The sequence below is a fragment of the Arachis ipaensis genome, chromosome B05 (genome assembly GCF_000816755.2).
Source record: "Arachis ipaensis cultivar K30076 chromosome B05, Araip1.1, whole genome shotgun sequence".
Taxonomy (NCBI): domain Eukaryota; kingdom Viridiplantae; phylum Streptophyta; class Magnoliopsida; order Fabales; family Fabaceae; genus Arachis; species Arachis ipaensis.
This window is the reverse complement of record NC_029789.2, coordinates 94,043,153-94,052,464: the sequence shown is the minus strand read 5'-3', so window position 1 is coordinate 94,052,464 and position 9,312 is coordinate 94,043,153.

The following is a 9,312-nucleotide window of genomic DNA, read 5'->3' as shown; positions in this document are numbered from 1 at the left end:
GGATAGAGTGATGACCCTATACACTAGAGAGACTAGAGTGTACATACATCATCAGTGAGGGTTCCATGCTTGAATTTCTATGTTCCCTGCTTTCATGAGCTATCTTCTTGCATTTTTATCTGTTCTTACTCTATAAGAATTGAGTTAGTGGAATTTGATTTGTAATTGTTTTGAAGAGCTTACTTACTTTTGATCAAGTGGACAAAAATCATATAGTTGCATTCATATATATAGGTTGCATTGCATTTCATAGGTTTTACATGTTCTTACTCATTCATTTTATCTCCTTCAACTAAGCATGAGGACATGCTAATGTTTAAGTGTGGGGAGGTTGATAAACCACTATTTTATGGTTTATATTGTGTTTAATTGTGTGGTTTTATCATTATCTTTACCTACTTATTCGTTAAATAAGCATGCATTTATAATTCCTTCCTAAAGTTATTGCATGATTAAAAACTTGCTTCCTAGAGACTTTTAATTATGTATTTTATTTCTCTTTTATTCCATTCGATGCCGTGATCTGTGTGTTAAGTGTTTCAGGCTTTATAAGGCATGAATGAGTTGGAGATTGGAGAGGAAGCTTGCAAAAATGGAAGGAACACAAGAAATTGAGGAGATGACCAGCGAGAAGTGACGCGGCCGCATGGATGACGCGACCGCACGAAAGAAAGGAAATCACAGTGACACGGCTGCATGAATGACGCGACCGCGCGGCATGGAATAGCACGAGTGACGCGGCCGCATGGATGACGCGACCGCGTGGCAAAACAGAAAGCCGAATGACGCGGCCGCATGGATGACGCGACCGCGTAACATGTGCGATCTGCATAATCTGCAAAATCGCTGGGGGCAATTTCGGGCCCTATTTTGACCCAGATTTCGGCCCAGAAAAGCATACTAGAGCTAGAAAACATACAGAAACCGATAACAACATTCATTCCGCATAGTTTTAGTTTTTAGATCTAGTTTTTCTCTCCTCTAGGTTTTCTCTCTACACATTCATAGTTTTTAGGATTTGTTATGTTCATTGTTTTGCATTGGGATATTGAGAAGAGTTATTGCCTCATCAAGACTTCGACATTCTAGTTCGTTCTCTTTACTTGTCTCTTACTCTTCCATGTTCCTTAATTTACTTAATTTTACTATTGGATTATTTTAGCATTTATCAATACAAGAATTACTTTTATTTTTAATTAATCTTTTGATCATTATTTATCATGTCTTTCTTTAATTCCCTTTCTTATGTGATGAATTCTTCATTCACAATGAGCGAGTAGTTTCCTAACTTGATGGAGAGTTGATTGAAAGAAATCCTTGAGTTGGGATGCTCAAGAGAAAGATTGTAATTGGGTTCATTATTGGATTGCTCTCTAGTCACTCACACCAATCTTCCCAAGGGCAGATTGGAACTTGTGGATAGAATAGCATTCCAACTTGTTTAACTTCCCTTACTTAGTGAGGGACAACTAAACATAATAACCCCCAATTATCAATTAATCTTGAGAGTACTGCAACAAGAATAGGGCTTTCAGCTAATCAACTCCCAGTCAAGGCTTTTATTTAAATTTATATAAATTCTCTAATTTAATTTTCTGCCATTCAACTCAAATCTTTTTGAAAACATCTGATTAATAAAATAGCACACTTTTCTGCAACTTGTTGGGAGACGACCTGGGATTCATACTCCCAGTATTTTCATTTTAATTTCTGTGACACCTTTCTAAATTGATAAGCGAATTTCTGGTTGGTTGAGAACTATACTTGCAACGCATATTTTATAATCATTCTTAACTCACCAATTTCTGCCTGCATCATGCACTCTTTTTCCTAAAAAGATTTTTTAATGAGGCGCCAGGCAAAGATCTACAAAATTGCCCGACTTAGAAGGGTAAGCACCTATATGTATATATTCTTGTCCATTTTATATTTCCTACTTGAATAAAGTTTTTCAGATTCCCTAAAAAAGTTTCCTACAAGACGCATTAATCTAAGTGCAAGAATTCACCGCCCGATGACAACAAGGTCGGCAAGATGAATACCAAATTCATCACCCGATCACGACAAGGTCGGCAAGATGAATACCAAATTCATCGCCCGATCATGACAAAGTCGGCAGAATGAAAATCACATTCATCGCCCGATTACAAAGAAGTCGGCAAGGTGAAAGCAATAAAAACAGATTAATGCAAAAAGTTATAAAAAGTAATCCATAAAAAGTAGCCTGACGAGGTCTGACTAAAAATGGACTACTAAAAATAAATTAAGATCGACAAAGAAAAAGTCGGACCAAGCTAATCGACGCAAAAAGTTATAAAAAGTAATCCATAAAAAGTGGCCTGACAAGGTCTGACTAAAAATGGACTACTAAAAAATAACTTAAGAAAGACCGACAAAGAAGAAGTCGGACCAAACCGATCAATGCAAAAAGTTATAAAAAGTAATCCATAAAAAGTGGCCTGATGAGGTCTGACTAAAAATGGATTACTAAAAATAACTTGGGAAAGATCGACAAGAGAAGTCGGACCAACGAGAAACGTGTTCTAAAAGGGACACAGGTTTGCCCAAAAAGCCACGACTCCACGACAAGGCTATTAAAATCGTTCAAGCTAACTAAAAAGGTTCCAAGAGAACACTAAAATTTTGCTGGACAAATTAGCCCCAACGATCGCCTCGACCAACCAAGAGGACATAACAAGATCTGAGCAAAAAGAGGTCGGACAGCAAAGTACCAACACTCTATAAAAGATCTACAAAAGTTGCAAAGGTATCCAAAGTATATTAGAGAAATATGCCCATCAAAATAAAAAAATTTAAAAGACTCAAAAGGCCACCTAAGAGGTATCCTCCAGAGTTTAAAAGCGTTTTTGTTTCCAAAATAAAGTTGCATAAAAGCAACTAAAAGTCAAGAAAACCAAACCATAAACAAGATACAAAAAACAGAGTTCAAAAGCCCACAAATTGGGCTATACAGATAACACAAAGAAATCATAAGGGGTTCAAAGTTTTCCCAGTATTAGCATCGGTGGCTGGAGGAGGAGGAATGATCTTCATGGGAGTAGCATCCACAGTCCCATCCTCCCGATTAAGAATTTGACAATCAGGATCAAGTTCAGAATGGTCGACCTCAGCAGAAGGATTTGAAGAAGTTGTGGCTGCAGAAGCTTTGGCTGGCGGAGCAGGAGGAGGCTCGTCATCTTCATCATCTGGAGCAGGCACTATCTTACCATCCTCCACCACATTATCCAGGCTGAAAAGAGTCAAGTCGAGTTTAGGAGCAAGAACTCGGACTTGTGCCTTCAAATTTTCATAAGCACCCATCACAGTGTCTACCAGATGACCCTGAAGATTGGCGTAATCCACGCGGGGAGACTCAAGCCTCTCCCTCAACTCCAATACCTTGGCATAAGTACGAGTGTAACTCTCCTTGTGTTTTTTCACCGTTTCCTCTGCCAAATTTGCAGCCGCCTCAGCTCTGGTAGCCCGTGACTTTTTCTTCTCCAAGTCCAACTCCAGCTTAATTATCCTGGCATCAAGCTCATCCTTCACTCCCTTGATTCTATCAAATTCTGACTTAGCATCTTCCAGAAAAGCCTTGGTCGCATGGACTGGGGAATCCTGAACAGTACAGAATAAGGATGCACCCATATGGGCCATTCGAATACTACTACTGGTGATAAAATTCAAGTGGTGAAGAATGGACACATCATCCATTGGAAGTCAACCATAAGGAGCAATTTGATTATCAACAAACCCCACAGCATCAAAATCTGGGGCATCCAAGTCATAAGGTTCAACAGTCTTTTATTTTTTAGGAGGAGGACCAGCAGAAGGAGAGGAGGCAGCACCAAAAGATGGTCGAACCGGGTCAAAGGGGACAATCCGGACCTAAGGGGTTGGAATAACCTTCCTCGGCCCAGAAGCACCCGGTGTTGGTTTCTCGGGAGGCACCTGAGAAGATTCTCCCTCTGCAGCCTTAGCCAAGATGTTTTGAGCAGCAGTCGCCTTCTTTGCCCTACGGAAGTGCTTCATAGAATCCGTGGACTTCATCATCTCTGAAAAAAGAAAAACAACGAAATCAAGTTGCAAGTAAGAAAGGGATAGATTGGCAAACAAGCAAACATATAAAGAAAAGCCAAAAAAGAAGTCGGCAACTACCCAGTTCGGTCCTAAGAAGGGAAGGATCTCCTAGGAACTTCTTCGTGTCGAGATGGGGAGGCTCTCCCCAATTTTCCTCCAACACATGCACAAAGGCCTGCTCGACCTCATCTAGACTTTCCCAAGAATACTTAGACACTATCACATTCTTTTGCCAGCACATAGGGAAGGTAGATTCATCATTTTCATCCAAAAAGAAGGGCCGAGCTCCCTCAACAGCTCGAACCTTGAAATAGTAGTTCTTAAAGTCCCTAAAGGACTCATCATACATAGAGAACACTTTCTTTCCTTGGGTAGCTCAGAAAGAAATCCAGGAAGCTTTCTTCTTAGCTGCCCCAGGTTTCGTTAGCACAAAAAGATAAAGAAAAAGAGTTTGAGTAGGTCGGATATCCAGTTCCTGACACAATAATTGGAAGATTTTTACGAAGCCCCAAGAGTTCAGGTGGAGCTGAGAAGGAGCTACATTGTAGGACCATAACAACTCGGTCTTAAAAGGGGTAAAAAGAATGGTAATATTCAATTGACTAAAGAAATAGTCATAAGCATAGAAAAAGGGATGTTCCCCTTGAGTCAGAGAAGGAAAACTAACCCTCTCCTCAGGGTCAGGTGACCCTAACTCATTATTTTTCTCTTGATCCCTATCACTACAAATCCTATGGTGCCTCCTAAGTCATACACAATACTCTGGGTCAGCAACTATAACACACATTAAAACTATGGAGTCCAGCCAGTCAGACATGCCGTCCAAGATCTTAGTAGACATCTCAACAATGTTTTTGCAGAAAGACATAGGTCAACTATTCCTACAGGAAGAAAAAAGAAAAAATGGGTTACTACCAAACAACTTGGACAAACATGAAAATAATTCGGACAATAACATATGAACGTCAAAGAGTCAGAAACGGCAGTAAAAGGAAACCCCAGGATTCATACTAAAGTCCAGGGGCACCCTTTGGAGGCAGTAAACAAAATAAGATCCAGGAAGGAAGGAAATCGATGGTCTATGCCCTAAACATCTTGCAACAAGAAAACAACAATCCTTCCATGACAACGACACTCCACAGCAAGAAACTTATCATTACCAACTAAAAACATCAAAGTTGCAACCTTCCCTACTGACAGTTTATCATCAAAGCCACAAAAATTTCTCAAAATTATAAACCTCCAATCTACCCACAAATCCACAAAAGCCAAGACTTTGATCAGGGGGATACAACCAAAAGAGACAGAAATCATGACAAAACCCTAAGGAAGCAAAAACTACCAGGCACACGCATCACAACAAAAGAGTGCAGAGATCACCACAAAGATGTAAGCTTACTCAGAAAATCGTAAAACCAAAATGTCGAAAGGAAAAGATACAATCTTTTGTCAAAGGCATCAAGATTCTCAAAAACGAAATCAGTAAAAATCACATGCAACAGTGAAGACATATAAAAAGGCAACAGAAGCATAAAAGGAAAAGAAAACACCAACCTGTAGAGGAAGAAGGAGCAAGTGTGAGGGAAGGATCCGGAAGAAACAACGACAAAGAGACACCAACAATCACTTTCGGAGCAAGGAAACGAGGAAGCACGGAGAACGCGAAAAATAGAGGGTCGAGAAAGCAAAAGCGAAAAGAAAGGAGAAGAGAAACTGAAAGATGAGGCTTTAAAATTCGAAATGAAATGAAAAGAGGGAAAGAAGGAAACAGCAAAAGAGGAGTCAATGAGCATTTAACCCTCACACATTCCCAAGGAAGCACAACGCACGCGGTAATTAAAACAAGGAAAAAAGAAAAAATGCTCCGCATTCAAAGGAGTCCAACAGGAGTTATATAGAGATCGACAAAAAGGCAAAATACTCGAGTTCGACTTCTCCAGAAGGGTCAAAGTCTGAACACATAACCCTAAAAAGTAAAGATCGAGCTCAAGCAGGGGCACTGTTTATACCTTGGGTCGAGCTATCCGACCTGGGCTGATTGAAGACAAAGCGACCGACCTCTTCGGGTCAGGACCCCCGACCTCTTTTTTAAAAGAGTTCGGCCAAATCGCTACAAGAAGCCCAAGAAGGCCCAAACAAATGGACATAGCCCAATCTAAAGGCAGTTAAAGCCTAGAAAGATAAGGGCGATTCCCCTTGGAGAAAAGATGACGTCACTTAAAGATAAGATAAGATAACTAACTTATCTTATCTAGAAAGGTCAGCCCACACTACTATAAATACACTGGAGCACCCAGGTATAACTCATACTCTGATTCTACACAATAAACCTGCTTAAAGCTCATGCTAACTTAAGCATCGAAGTCTCTTGCAGGTACCACCACCATCCGGTGATCAAGGATCAGCAGCACCACCAGATCTAACAAGTCGGACGCGACAGCTCCGGCTATCACAGCAGATCTCATCCGAGATCGACCTTCAGTTTCAGGTAAGCCTCGGAACAATTAGGAAGACAAATTGGTAATGCTCAGTTTCTAGTATGATCATGACATACCAGAAATTGGGTCGTTACAATTTGGTATCAGAGCAGTTCGTTTCTAGTAGAGCCTGGAGAGTGGACTGATTATGCTTTACTGCATACTCTGCTTGTGTGTCACATGCCGTTAGGGTATAAGATACATTTGGCATGAATGTCTATAAGCACTCATTTTGGGAATGTTCTTGCTTAAGTTGAGACGTTAAGACTGATCACCTTAATGTTGATTGTTTGGTGTAGATAAGACCTCAATGACTGTGAATAGGCATAGTTTAATCGAGCTCCGAACGACGAATCGATGTGAGGCACAACTATCTTCAAAGCTATTATGATGTCCATGGCTATGACTATGTGAGATTCGGGTGCTGTATGGAACGGACCGATCTCTTCGTCAGGATGACTTAAAGGAAATAGATCGCTTGAAGATGGATTCTTGCACGTGGCTGAAATTTTGAGGGCAAAATTTTCTTTTTGGAGGGTAGAATGTAACAATCCCATTTTTCGAGTACGCGAGATCTTTTCTGAAAGTACGGATTTCTCTGGAAGATCAGTAAAGAGAGAACCTCTGCTATATCATTGAGCATCTCAACCCTCAATGTCATTATATTATCTTTAACTCAGGACCTTAGTTGAGACAAGCCCGACAACGCAATTGCGAAGAACCTAGTTTTTTAACCGTATCGGTTAGGAGTTTTGATTTTAGTTTTCGTAAATAGTCTCAGTTTGACGAACCGGACTCGATTCATGAGAGAAGAGAGATAATAGTATAATATTATCATTATATTGGTATTAGAAGCTGCTTGAATGATATTATAAGGTTACCTGGTCTGTTTTAGTTAAAAACAGGAAATCGGTTTAACCGGGTTCACAGTTTACTGGTGCAGCTTATCACCAGCACTCTCTGATGACTTTAGCAATGCTAATGCCTCATCATACATGTTCTATTCTCATATTAAATATTTTACTAGTGTCATTTATGCTAGTAGCTCAGAAAATAATTTTTTAGTAGTTATACACCTGAGATATTTTAATATTATTTTAATCCACCTTCAAGCCAACCAATCACAGCTCACCTTACACTCCCAAGACCTCCAAGGCTGTCTCATTTGCTCCCTTTAGCCAAAATTGAAAAGAGAGAAAAGAGAGAAAACTTTCATGACACTTAAATCTTCAAAGCTTGATTTCTTCTAAACTAAAACTCAAATCAAAACTCTGATTACACCAAAATGACCCTCTCTTCTTCCTCTACATAACCATGTATCTTATCAAGGCTGGATCATGAAATGTTATCAACTGCTTGAGATATATTTATGCATGGTTGTTTATAATTGTTTTATCTGTTATTATTTGTGAACTGATTATGAATGATTCTGTTTATTAATCTAAACGTTTTCAAAAAAAAACCTCGAAAAATAACTATGCCTTTAACAACGAATCAGGCTCATATAATAAATAATAGATAATAATTAGGAAAACAAATTGGTAGCGCTCAGTTTCTAGTATGATCATGACATACCAGAAATTAGGCCATTACATCATTAATATGTGATATTCATTCGTAATATATGACGAGCATTGATAATCATAAAGCCCAAGTCGATGATTGATCGAAGGCTATTAATTGTTGAGATGAAGCGATATTTAGCTAACTTAGAGGAGTGGCTTGGTTCTTGAAGGATAAAAATTAGAATGACGCAGTGGAAGCAGGGTGGAGTATACCTAAGGAATTGGAACTGTCGAGAGCTATGCGGAGTTACCGTTTGAAATCAAGTGACGTTAAGACTTTGAGGAAGGGGAATAGAGTGGATTCAACCTTTAGTTACTAATTGATTAAGAGACGAGTAAAGGAGAGACCAAATTCCTATACGAGAGAGTTTTTGAGACCATTTCTTGAAGATGTACCAGAATTTCCACCTTAGAGAGAATGTGAGTTTGTGATAGACTTAGTGACGAAAGCCGGATCAGTGTTGATTGCACCACAAGTGAAGACATCATTATAATCAGTAGAACTCAAGACCAATTTGAAGGGAGTACTGGAAGAGAGAATCGTCTAACTAAGTGTTTCTTTGCGAGAGCGTGCCAACTAATCTTCGCGACTTAATCTAACCTTTCTCTTATAGCTTACATTGAAAACTCTATCTTGAATCTTTTCCTGTAAAATCCCAATTCATCGTTCTTCTTATTTTATTCCTTACTCGTATAAAGCTTGTCTCTTTTGGAATAAGCCTAGACTCATCCTAATATAATCACATAATCTTTGAATCCTGGAGACCTGCGGTGCGTGGAGTTGCTCTCTTATGGAAAATCGCATTCCTTTAAAGCCAACTAGAACCTATTTAATTCGACATGCCTTTCTCTTTTTATTCAAGCTTTGATTCGAACTTCTCCCCTGAGATGCAACTAGGTCTGTCTTTTTGTGCACTCCATTAGTTCTGTACAACTCTGGCTAACTGTATGCAAGAATCTCTTTTGATTTCTTGTGAACATCATTCTTGTTACTCATTCGTCTCTTTGAGCATAAGATTTCTATGAAAAATCAACTCGTACTGGATTTTGCGTCACGCATAACTCTTAGATGCAACTAATAGAGTGTCAATCCTTTAGAGCAAGACTTTTGAACATGAAAATGAACTAGGGACACTACTAGGGAATTTAGAGCCTTAATCCTCGCCGATCATATCGCTCGTGACTAAATA